Below are 13251 nucleotides of genomic sequence, written 5' to 3' on the forward strand. Positions count from 1 at the left end.
TCGTTGTTAGAATAATGCAGGATAGAGAAAATAGATGCCTTATTTAAATCACGATTAGAATGTTTGTGTAATTAAATTACTCCCCTCACCCACCCATAGAATAGCCTGGCATTGGAACACCTGCAACACAGGTATTGTATTTAACATTGCAATTAAAATAATGAGAGAAACTGACAGAGAGAGAGAAAGAGAAAGAGAAAGAGAAAGAGAGAGAGAGAGAGAGAGAGAGAGAGAGAGTCAAATTGGTGTTTTACCAAAATATCATATGACAGACCACGTATTCACCCTGCACACCTTAATTGACCAAGACCACAAATACAAATTCCATCTATACACTGTTGCCCTAGAGCACACAAAAAACTATACATACTTCGGCCTAAACATCAGCGCCACAGGTAACTTCCACAAAGCTGTTAACGATCTGATAGACAAGGCAAGAAGGGCCTTCCATGCCATCAAAAGGAACATAAAATTCGACATACCAGGATCTGGCAAAAAAATACTTGAATCAGTTGTAGAATCCTTTGCCATTTATGGTGGTGAGGTTTGGGGTCCTCTGTGTACAACGCCAAACACCAAATAATGCATACAGAGCAGAATTGGCCGGTACCCGCTAATTATCAAAATCCAGAAATGAGGCATTAATCTACAACCACCTAAAAGGAAGTGATTCCCAAACCTTCCATAACAAAGCCATCACCTACAGAGAGATGAACCTGGAGAAGAGTCCACTGAGCAAGCTGGTCCTGGGGCTCTGTTCACAAACACAAACAGACCCCACAGAGCCCCAGGACAGCAACACAATTAGACTCAACCAAATCATGAGAAAACAAAAAGATATTTACTTGACACATTGGAAAGAATTAACAAAAACACTGAGCAAACTAGAATACTATTTGGCCCTAAACAGAGAATTAGTTTTTGTTTTTTATTTAACCTTAACCTCAGAGAATACCTGACCACTGTGACTGACGCAAAATTAAGGAAAGCTTTGACTATGTACAGACTCAGTGAGCATGGCCTTGCTATTGAGAGAGGCAGCCATAGGCGGACTTGGCTCGCAAGAGAAGACAGGCTATGGGCACACTGCCCACAAAATGAGATGGAAACTGAGCTGCACTTCCTAACCTAACCTCACTTGCTTTGGCAATGTAAACATATGTTTCCTATGCCAATAGAGGCCTTTGAATTGAATGTAATTGAGAGAGATACAGTACCTGGTCTATACATCCCTCCTCCTCCTCTCATCCTCCTGTTCAACTTGGCCATACGCTCCTGGTCCTATACACACACACACACACACACACACACACACACACACACACACACACACACACACACACACACACACACACACACACACACACACACACACACACACACACACACACACACACACACACACACACACAACAGTAGAATGTTTTGTTAATCTATACATCACATGCAGTAATATAAACATAGTAATATAAACATAGTAATATAAACATAGTAATATAAACATAGTAATATAAACATAGTAATATAAATATAGTAATATAAACATAGTAATATAAACATAGTAATATAAACATAGTAATATAAACATAGTAATATAAACATAGTAATATAAACATAGTAATATAACCACAGTAATATAACCACAGCAATATAACCACAGTAATATAACCACAGTAATATAACCACAGCAATATAACCACAGTAATATAAACACAGTAATATAACCACAGTAATATAACCACAGTAATATAACCACAGCAATATAACCACAGTAATATAACCACAGTAATATAACCACAGTAATATAACCACAGTAATATAACCACAGTAATATAACCACAGTAATATAACCACAGTAATATAACCACAGTAATATAACCACAGTAATATAACCACAGTAATATAAACACAGTATCCAAGACGAAGGAACAGAAGACCCAATCCAACCAGTAACATGTAATCACAGGTAATCACATGTAATCACATGTAATCACAGGTGAACACAGGTAAACACAGGTAAACACAGGCAAACACAGGTAAACACAGGTAAACACATATAAACACAGGTAAACACATGTAAACACATGTAAACACAGGTAAACACAGGTAAACACATGTAAACACAGACACCTCCTATTATATATAACAATGAATGGTGTAGTGAAAAGAGTGTCTCGGGTAAAATACTGACCCCTGGTCCCTGGTCCCTGATTGGGTCAAAGAGGTCATCCAGATAGCAGTCCATCTGACCAGAACCCTCTGACTGCTGGGAGTCTCTGCGGTCCTGCTGGGGGAGACAAGGGGCCGGAATGGAGGGGGCCGGGGGGATGAAGCCATCTAGATCTGATGTAATCATCCTAATGGAGAGAGAGAGAGACAGAGACAGAGACAGAGAGAGAGAGAGAGAGAGAGAGAGAGAGAGAGAGAGAGAGAGAGAGAGAGAGAGAGAGAGAGAGAGAGTGAGTGAAGTTGGGGTCCTGTGTTCCCCCAATCTCACACGTCTCCCTCGTTGTTGAACAAATAGTCAGGGTCTGTGTGCCTCCCAGTCTCACCCGTCTCCCTCGTTGTTGAACAAATAGTCAGGGTCTGTGTGTCTCCCAGTCTCACCCGTCTCCCTCATTGTTGAACAAATAGTCAGGGTCTGTGTGCTTCCCAGCCTCACCCATCTCCCTCGTTGTTGAACAAATAGTCAGGGTTTGTGTGCCTCCCAGTCTCACCCGTCTCCCTCATTGTTGAACAAATAGTCAGGGTCTGTGTGCCTCCCAGTCTCACCCATCTCCCTCGTTGTTGAACAAATAGTCAGGGTCTGTGTGCCTCCCAGTCTCACCCGTCTCCCTCGTTGTTGAACAGATAGTCAGGCTCTGTGTGTGCGGTCTCCAGTGTAGCATCAGTCTCTGCTCCAGCCAACAGGTCCAAGACAAAGTCACATCCAGCCAGATCAGACCAGCCCTCATCAGCTAGCAGAGACACGGACCAGCCCCGTGGAGCCTCAGGTAACCCTCTGAAGTGGAGCAGCCACGAGGCCAGCTGCTCCCCTGTGGTCCAGGACTCCACCTCAGCTGTCATCTTCTCCTCTGTAAGAGATGGAGGGAGAGAGGGAATGAAGCATACTACCCTGGTGCTGGAAACACCAACACTCCAGCCAAGTGAACCACCAGAATCCCACTGAGCAAATGGAACCACAACACAAGACAGAAAAAGTGACATTTACATATACAGCCGTGGCCAAAAGTTTTGAGAATGACACTAATATTAATTTTCACAAAGTCTGCTGCCTCAGTTTGTATGATGGCAATTTGCATATACTCCAGAATGTTATGAAGAGTGATCAGATGAATTGCAATTAATTGCAAAGTCCCTCTTTGCCATGCAAATGAACTGAATCCCCCAAAAACATTTCCACTGCATTTCAGCCCTGCCACAAAAGGACCAGCTGACATCATGTCAGTGATTCTCTCGTTAACACAGGTGTGAGTGTTGACGAGGACAAGGCTGGAGATCACTCTGTCATGCTGATTGAGTTCGAATAACAGACTGGAAGCTTCAAAAGGAGGGTGGTGCTTGGAATCATTGTTCTTCCTCTGTCAATCATGGTTAACTGCAAGGAAACACATTCCGTCATCATTGCTTTGCACAAAAAGGGCTTCACAGGCAAGGATATTGCTGCCAGTAAGATTGCACCTAAATCAACCATCTATCGGATCATCAAGAACTTCAAGGAGAGCAGTTCAATTGTTGTGAAGAAGGCTTCAGGGCGCTCAAGAAAGTCCGGCAAGCGCCAGGACTGTCTTCTAAAGTTGATTCAGCTGCGGGATCGGGGCACCACCAGTACAGAGCTTGCTCAGGAATGGCAGCAGGCAAGTGTGTGCATCTGCACGCACAGTGAGGCGAAGACTTTTGGAGGATGGCCTGGTGTCAAGAAGGGCAGCAAAGAAACCACTTCTATCCGGGAAAAACATCAGGGACAGACAAATATTCTGCAAAAGGTACAGGGATTGGACTGCTGAGGACTGGGGTAAAGTCCTTTTCTCTGATGAATCCCTTTTCCAATTGTTTGGGGCATCCGGAAAAAAGCTTGTCCGGAGAAGACAAGGCGAGCGCTACCATCAGTCCTGTGTCATGCCAACAGTAAAGCATCCTTAAACCATTCATGTGTGGGGTTGCTTCTCAGCCAAGGGAGTGGGCTCACTCACAATTTTGCCTAAGAACACAGCCATGAATAAAGAATGGTACCAAAACATCCCCCGGAAGCAACTTCTTCCAAACATCCAGGAACAGTTTGGTGATGAACAATACCTTTTCCAGGATGATGGAGCACCTTGCCATAAGGCAAAAGTGTTAACTAAGTGGCTCGGGGAACAAAACATCGATGTTTTGGGTCCATGGCCAGGAAACTCCCCATACCTTAATCCCATTGAGAACTTGTGGTCAATACTCAAGAGGCGGGTGGACAAACAAAAACCCACAAATCCTGACAAACTCAAAGCATTGATTATGCAAGAATGGGCTTGTCACGACCTCTTCCGAAGTCGATGCCTCTCCTGGTTCGGGCGGTGTTCGGCAGTTGACGTCACCGGCCTTCTAGCCATCGCCGATCCATTTTTCATTTTCCATTTGTTTTGTCTCATTTTCCCACACACCTGGTTCTCATTGTCCCTCATTATGTGTTGTTTATTTAACCCTCTGTTTCCCCCATGTCTTTGTGTGGTATTGTTTATCTGTTTTCATGTATGCGCACGTTAGTCTGGTTGCGCTGGGTTATGTATACCCGTTTTGTATTTCGTGTTCATTGTGCCGTGGGCTTTTGGTTCGCCTGAATAAAAGGCTCCGTGTGCTACCAAATACCTGCTCTCCTGCGCCTGACTCCCTTTCAGCCACTTACGCATACCTGACAGGGCTGCCATCAGTCAGGATGTGGCCCAGAAGTTAATTGAAAGCATGCCAGGGCGGATTGCAGAGGTCTTGAAAAAGAAGGGTCAACACTGCAAATATTGACTCTGCATCAACTTCATGTAATTGTCAATAAAAGCCTTTGACACTTATGAAATGCTTTTAATTATACTTCAGTATTCCATAGTAACATCTGACAAAAATATCTAAAGACACTTAAGCAGCAAAGTTTGTGGAAATTAATATGTAATTCTCAAAACATTTGGCCACGACTGTACACGTTATAACCCCTCTCTCGCTCACCGTTGAAGGTGTGTATGTCCATCACCATCTTTCCTCTCCTCTGATTGGTTGTCCACTCCAGCTGGGAGGGGGGGTGGAGGCGGGAGGCAGGGGAGGGTAACTTGAGGGAGGTGAGGAGTTTGTGCTGGCACAGAGAACGATATTCACCTGGACCATTATCAGATACATACCTGTTCACAGGGGAGACAGTGAAACACAGACTTACATACCTGTTCACAGGGGAGGCAGAGAAACACAGACTTACATACCTGTTCACAGGGGAGGCAGAGAAACACAGACTTACATACCTGTTCACAGGGGAGGCAGAGAAACACAGACTTACATACCTGTTCACAGGGGAGACAGTGAAACACAGACTTACATACCTGTTCACAGGGAAGACAGAGAAACACAGACTTACATACCTGTTCACAGGGGAGACAGTGAAACACAGACTTACATACCTGTTCACAGGGGAGACAGTGAAACACAGACTTACATACCTGTTCACAGGGGAGACAGTGAAACACAGACTTACATACCTGTTCACAGGGGAGACAGTGAAACACAGACTTACATACCTGTTCACAGGGGAGACAGTGAAACACAGACTTACATACCTGTTCACAGGGGAGACAGTGAAACACAGACTTACATACCTGTTCACAGGGGAGACAGTGAAACACAGACTTACATACCTGTTCACAGGGGAGACAGTGAAACACAGACTTACATACCTGTTCACAGGGGAGACAGAAACACAGACTTACATACCTGTTCACAGGGGAGACAGAAACACAGACTTACATACCTGTTCACAGGGGAGACAGAAACACAGACTTACATACCTGTTCACAGAGGAGACAGTGAAACACAGACTTACATACCTGTTCACAGGGGAGACAGTGAAACACAGACTTACATACCTGTTCACAGGGGAGACAGAGAAACACAGACTTACATACCTGTTCACAGAGGAGACAGAGAAACACAGACTTACATACCTGTTCACAGGGGAGACAGTGAAACACAGACTTACATACCTGTTCACAGGGGAGACAGTGAAACACAGACTTACATACCTGTTCACAGGGGAGACAGAGAAACACAGACTTACATACCTGTTCACAGGGGAGACAGTGAAACACAGACTTACATACCTGTTCACAGGGGAGACAGAAACACAGACTTACATACCTGTTCACAGGGGAGACAGAAACACAGACTTACATACCTGTTCACAGGGGAGACAGTGAAACACAGACTTACATACCTGTTCACAGGGGAGACAGTGAAACACAGACTTACATACCTGTTCACAAGGGAGACAGAAACACAGACTTACATACCTGTTCACAGGGGAGACAGAAACACAGACTTACATACCTGTTCACAGGAGAGACAGAGAAACACAGACTTACATACCTGTTCACAGGGGAGACAGTGAAACACAGACTTACATACCTGTTCACAGGGGAGACAGTGAAACACAGACTTACATACCTGTTCACAGGGGAGACAGAAACACATACTTACATACCTGTTCACAGAGGAGACAGAGAAACACAGACTTACATACCTGTTCACAGGGGAGACAGAGAAACACAGACTTACATACCTGTTCACAGGGGAGACAGTGAAACACAGACTTACATACCTGTTCACAGGGGAGACAGTGAAACACAGACTTACATACCTGTTCACAGGGGAGACAGAAACACAGACTTACATACCTGTTCACAGAGGAGACAGAGAAACACAGACTTACATACCTGTTCACAGGGGAGACAGAGAAACACAGACTTACATACCTGTTCACAGGGGAGACAGTGAAACACAGACTTACATACCTGTTCACAGGGGAGACAGAAACACAGACTTACATACCTGTTCACAGGGGAGACAGAGAAACACAGACTTACATACCTGTTCACAGGGGAGACAGAAACACAGACTTACATACCTGTTCACAGGGGAGACAGAAACACAGACTTACATACCTGTTCACAGGGGAGACAGAGAAACACAGACTTACATACCTGTTCACAGGGGAGACAGAAACACAGACTTACATACCTGTTCACAGAGGAGACAGAGAAACACAGACTTACATACCTGTTCACAGGGGAGACAGATAAACACAGACTTACATACCTGTTCACAGGGGAGACAGAAACACAGACTTACATACCTGTTCACAGGGGAGACAGAGAAACACAGACTTACATACCTGTTCACAGGGGAGACAGTGAAACACAGACTTACATACCTGTTCACAGGGGAGACAGTGAAACACAGACTTACATACCTGTTCACAGGGGAGACAGTGAAACACATACTTACATACCTGTTCACAGGGGAGACAGAGAAACACAGACTTACATACCTGTTCACAGGGGAGACAGTGAAACACAGACTTACATACCTGTTCACAGGAGAGACAGAAACACAGACTTACATACCTGTTCACAGGGGAGACAGAAACACAGACTTACATACCTGTTCACAGGGGAGACAGAAACACAGACCTACATACCTGTTCACAGGGGAGACAGAAACACAGACTACATACCTGTTCACAGGGGAGACAGTGAAACACAGACTTACATACCTGTTCACAGGGGAGACAGTGAAACACAGACTTACATACCTGTTCACAGGGGAGACAGTGAAACACAGACTTACATACCTGTTCACAGGGGAGACAGTGAACACAGACTTACATACCTGTTCACAGGGGAGACAGTGAAACACAGACTTACATACCTGTTCACAGGGGAGACAGAGAACACAGACTTACATACCTGTTCACAGGGGAGACAGTGAAACACAGACTTACATACCTGTTCACAGGGGAGACAGAAACACAGACTTACATACCTGTTCACAGGGGAGACAGAGAAACACAGACTTACATACCTGTTCACAGGGGAGACAGAAACACAGACTTACATACCTGTTCACAGGGGAGACAGGAAACACAGACTTACATACCTGTTCACAGGGGAGACAGAAACACAGACTTACATACCTGTTCACAGGGGAGACAGAAACACAGACTTACATACCTGTTCACAGGGGAGACAGAAACACAGACTTACATACCTTGTTCACAGGGGAGACAGTGAAACACAGACTTACATACCTGTTCACAGGGGAGACAGAAACACAGACTTACATACCTGTTCACAGGGGAGACAGAGAAACACAGACTTACATACCTGTTCACAGGGGAGACAGAAACACAGACTTACATACCTGTTCACAGGGGAGACAGAAACACAGACTTACATACCTGTTCACAGGGGAGACAGTGAAACACAGACTTACATACCTGTTCACAGGGGAGACAGTGAAACACAGACTTACATACCTGTTCACAGGGGAGACAGAAACACAGACTTACATACCTGTTCACAGGGGAGACAGAAACACAGACTTACATACCTGTTCACAGGGGAGACAGTGAAACACAGACTTACATACCTGTTCACAGGGGAGACAGTGGAACACAGACTTACATACCTGTTCACAGGGGAGACAGTGAAACACAGACTTACATACCTGTTCACAGGGGAGACAGAGAAACACAGACTTACATACCTGTTCACAGGGGAGACAGTGAAACACAGACTTACATACCTGTTCACAGGAGAGACAGATAAACACAGACTTACATACCTGTTCACAGGGGAGACAGTGAAACACAGACTTACATACCTGTTCACAGGGGAGACAGTGAAACACAGACTTACATACCTGTTCACAGGGGAGACAGTGAAACACAGACTTACATACCTGTTCACAGGGGAGACAGAGAAACACAGACTTACATACCTGTTCACAGGGGAGACAGTGAAACACAGACTTACATACCTGTTCACAGGGGAGACAGTGAAACACAGACTTACATACCTGTTCACAGGGGAGACAGTGAAACACAGACTTACATACCTGTTCACAGGGGAGACAGTGAAACACAGACTTACATACCTGTTCACAGGGGAGACAGTGAAACACAGACTTACATACCTGTTCACAGGGGAGACAGTGAAACACAGACTTACATACCTGTTCACAGGGGAGACAGTGAAACACAGACTTACATACCTGTTCACAGGGGAGACAGAAACACAGACTTACATACCTGTTCACAGGGGAGACAGAGAAACACAGACTTACATACCTGTTCACAGGGGAGACAGTGAAACACAGACTTACATACCTGTTCACAGGGGAGACAGTGAAACACAGACTTACATACCTGTTCACAGGGGAGACAGAAACACAGACTTACATACCTGTTCACAGGGGAGACAGTGAAACACAGACTTACATACCTGTTCACAGGGGAGACAGTGAAACACAGACTTACATACCTGTTCACAGGGGAGACAGTGAAACACAGACTTACATACCTGTTAACAGGGGAGACAGTGAAACACAGACTTACATACCTGTTCACAGGGGAGACAGTGAAACACAGACTTACATACCTGTTCACAGGGGAGACAGTGAAACACAGACTTACATACCTGTTCACAGGGGAGACAGTGAAACACAGACTTACATACCTGCACATGTAACACAAAACCACTGGGCTGCTTACTTGAGCAGGGGTTTGTCCAGGGCTGGGGAGGGGGTGAATGTACTAAGGCAGTAGGCCAGTAACAACCAGCCCCGCAGCGCCACCTCCTCTGACTCTCTGCCCCAGGTGGTGTGGGCCAGCTGGGCTAGGATCTCATCCCTCAGGGGGGGTCTGGTCTGGCCCTGCTCCACAATGTAGTTCCCCAACATCTGATCCTGCCAGCCACTCAGATCACTGTCCCCTGCAAAACGCAGTATCTGAGGAGGGAATGATGGGTATTTAGAGGGAGGTGACATCAAGTTAAGATAACACCAGCACCATACTGTACACATCTGTGTTCTTGTCCCTATATCTGTGTGTGTGTGCGTGTGTGTCCAATACTGACCAGTTTGTGGATCTCCAGAGCGGTTCGAGCGTCTTCAGGCTCCAGAGAAGTCAGAGGTCGCTGGAGGGAGTAGCCCTGTGGCTGACACCAGCCATCCTTCAGTGTGGCGTTGGCGTATCGTGAGAAGGGGTAGCTGTCGATATCGAGGGGCAGGATTAGGGTGTTTTGTGCTTTCACCTGTGGAGGCGCCACCTCTGTCACCCCTGATACGTGCTGCCGCCCTGGTGGAGAGACACAGAACTAGAATCACACACAGAGAAAAGGCGACAGAGGCAATGGCAGCCTTGGGTCCAGTCCAGCAACAACCTGCCATTTACCTGTTCTGTTTAGAGAGCAGAAGAAGTCAGATAAAAGCGTTATGTTCTACATAAATGTTTTAGCCAATCCCAGCCCTCCTCAACCCATCTTCTCCATTCCCAACGCTGCTCTCACTCACCTGCTGCGCTGCGTAGTCTGGCCGATAGCTCAGCCGGAATCTCCAACATTCCCACATCCTGGAAAAGGGAATTATCAGGAAGGAATACTTTATTAGACCAGAGGCTCCTTTTAAATATACGGCTCTGAATTCTATATCTAATAACATACTTCAATTGGAATAGATATTGTACAGGTGTTAAGAAACAAACGGTAGTTAGCTCCACCATTCCTGTAGAGTACGAGTCCTGGGTCTTTGTGGTGGTGGTACTTTTCACCGTGCTCCTCTCATTCCTGTCTTGTTCCTGAGAGCAAACACACACACAGCTTCGACTGAGTTGAGCCCCAAGCTATCTATATGATGTTAAATAGTTTTCATCCAATCAGGAGAGGCTGAGCACACTGATAGGCAGTGAGGACCCCTCCTTTCAATAACACAGAAACCAAATGGACAACCCATGAACACACAGCTGTCAAAGCTTTACACAAACAGGAATCAGCAATTCATTTCATCCATTCAATTATTTCCCAGCTTGTGAATAAACCGACTGTTTTTCTCCAGGTGTTTCTCCTGTACCTGTCATCAGGTGTGCTTGTTCTACCTGCCCAGGAGAGGCGTGAAGACGTCCGTCAGGTAAACAGACTATGGACAGAGAGAGAGTCCAGTCCTATTCTCAGTAACACAACCTGCTGTATATCCCAGCTGCCTTCCCTCCGCCCACAATACAAGCCACACGGATACTAGAGTCCAGAATGCAATCCTTTATCTTATGGTTTACAGGCTGAGCTCGATACAGCTAAAGGTGTTCCCTCATATCACTGTGAACGTATCATCCTGTACTCTTCTGATATGATGTACGTAGATCCCTTGTTAATGGATTTACTGAGGTGTATTGATGGGTGTGTGTGGGTTACACAGTACACAAACAAACACACAAACAAACTGCAGTTTTATGCTGAGGTGCATGGGTGCACACACACACACGCACAGACAATGTAGTTTCCTGATTGAGAGATTTGCTGATGTGATTGCTGGGTGGTGGTTAATGGGTGCTGTCAGTTTACTAAATGTGTGTCAGCAACATCTGTTGTAATTAAAAGCGATAGTCCACTAGAGTATCTGTATCGTAATCCTTTCATTAATCCACCACATTTGGTATGATGGGGACAATATCTATACATCCATTCCTGTAACGGGGTGAGTGACTGATTGCCAGGAAGTCAGGCGCAAGAGAGCAGAGATGGGTGATAACAGGAGAACTTTAATATATACCCTCGCCCAAAGGCACAGTCGAGGCAGCACAAAGCACAACCATGTTAACATGAACCGGATAAACAAAACAAACAAACCTAGGTTTGAAACAAACCTAGCGCAAGCCAGCCTGTAGCGTAACACCCTACACAAAGAACAATTCCACACACAGACATGGTGGAAACAGAGGGTAAAATACATTTAGTCTGATGAGGGAATGTGAACCAGGTGTGTGGGAAAACAAGACAAAACAAATGGAAAATGAAAGGTGGAGCCGCGATGGCTAGAAGACCGGTGACGTCGACTGCCAAACGCCGCCCGAACAAGGAGAGGGACCGACTTCGGCGGAAGTCGTGACAATTCCACAGAGTTTGAATTCAACATTACTTATCAAGTAATATACAGTGCCTTCAGAAAGTATTCCCACGCCTTGACATTTAAATTAAAAAAATATTGAGATTTTGTGTCAATGGCTTCCACACAATACCCCCATAATGTCAAAGTCGAAAATGAAAAGCTGAATTGACAGTAACTATACAAGCCTAAATAAGTTCTGGAGTAAAAATGTGCTTAACGTGGATTTTTGAAAGACTACCTCATCTCTGTACCCCACACATACAATTATCTCCCTCAGTTGAGTGAATTTCAAACACAGATTCAACCACAAAGACCAGGGTGGTTTTCCCAACGCCTCAGTGCCTCGCAAAGAAGGGCACCCATTGGTAGATGGGTAAAAAAAAGAAGCTGACATTGAGGTTATTTATTACACTTTGGAAAGTGTATCAATACACCCACTTACTACAGAGATACAGGCGTCCTTCCTAACTCAGTTGCCGGGAAGGAAGGAAACCGCTCAGGGATTTCACCATGAGGCCAATGGTGACTTTAAAACAGTTACAGAGTTTAATGGCTGTAATTGGAGAAAACTGAGGATGGATCAACAACATTGTACTTACTCCACAATACTAAGCTAAATGACAGAGTGAAAAGAATCAAGCCTGTACAGACTAAAAAATATCCCAAAACATGCATGCTGTTTACAATAAGGCACTAAAGTAAAACTGCTTAAAAAATGTGGGTAAGAAATTAACTTTATGTCCTGAATACAAAGTGATACGTTTTGGGGCAAATCCAAGACAACACATCACTGAGTACCACTCTTCATATTTTCAAGCATGGTGGTGGCTGCATCATGTTATGGGTATGCTTGTCATCGTTATGGGTAGGTTAGATTGGATGTTTATTTAGTGACATGCACAGGGTTACAGATGCAGTAAAATACTTAAGCTCCAAGCACCAACAATACAGGTGTGATAATAAATACAGAATTATAATAACATATACATATTTACAACTGTGACAATGATCAAAATGAATGTCCATTGGGGTGTGGGCAGGGTAATCGTTCATTGACAAATATACACTGGAGTTGCTTTGCAA

This window comes from Salvelinus namaycush, chromosome 4 (genome assembly GCF_016432855.1).
Source record: "Salvelinus namaycush isolate Seneca chromosome 4, SaNama_1.0, whole genome shotgun sequence".
NCBI classification, from domain to species: Eukaryota; Metazoa; Chordata; class Actinopteri; order Salmoniformes; family Salmonidae; genus Salvelinus; species Salvelinus namaycush.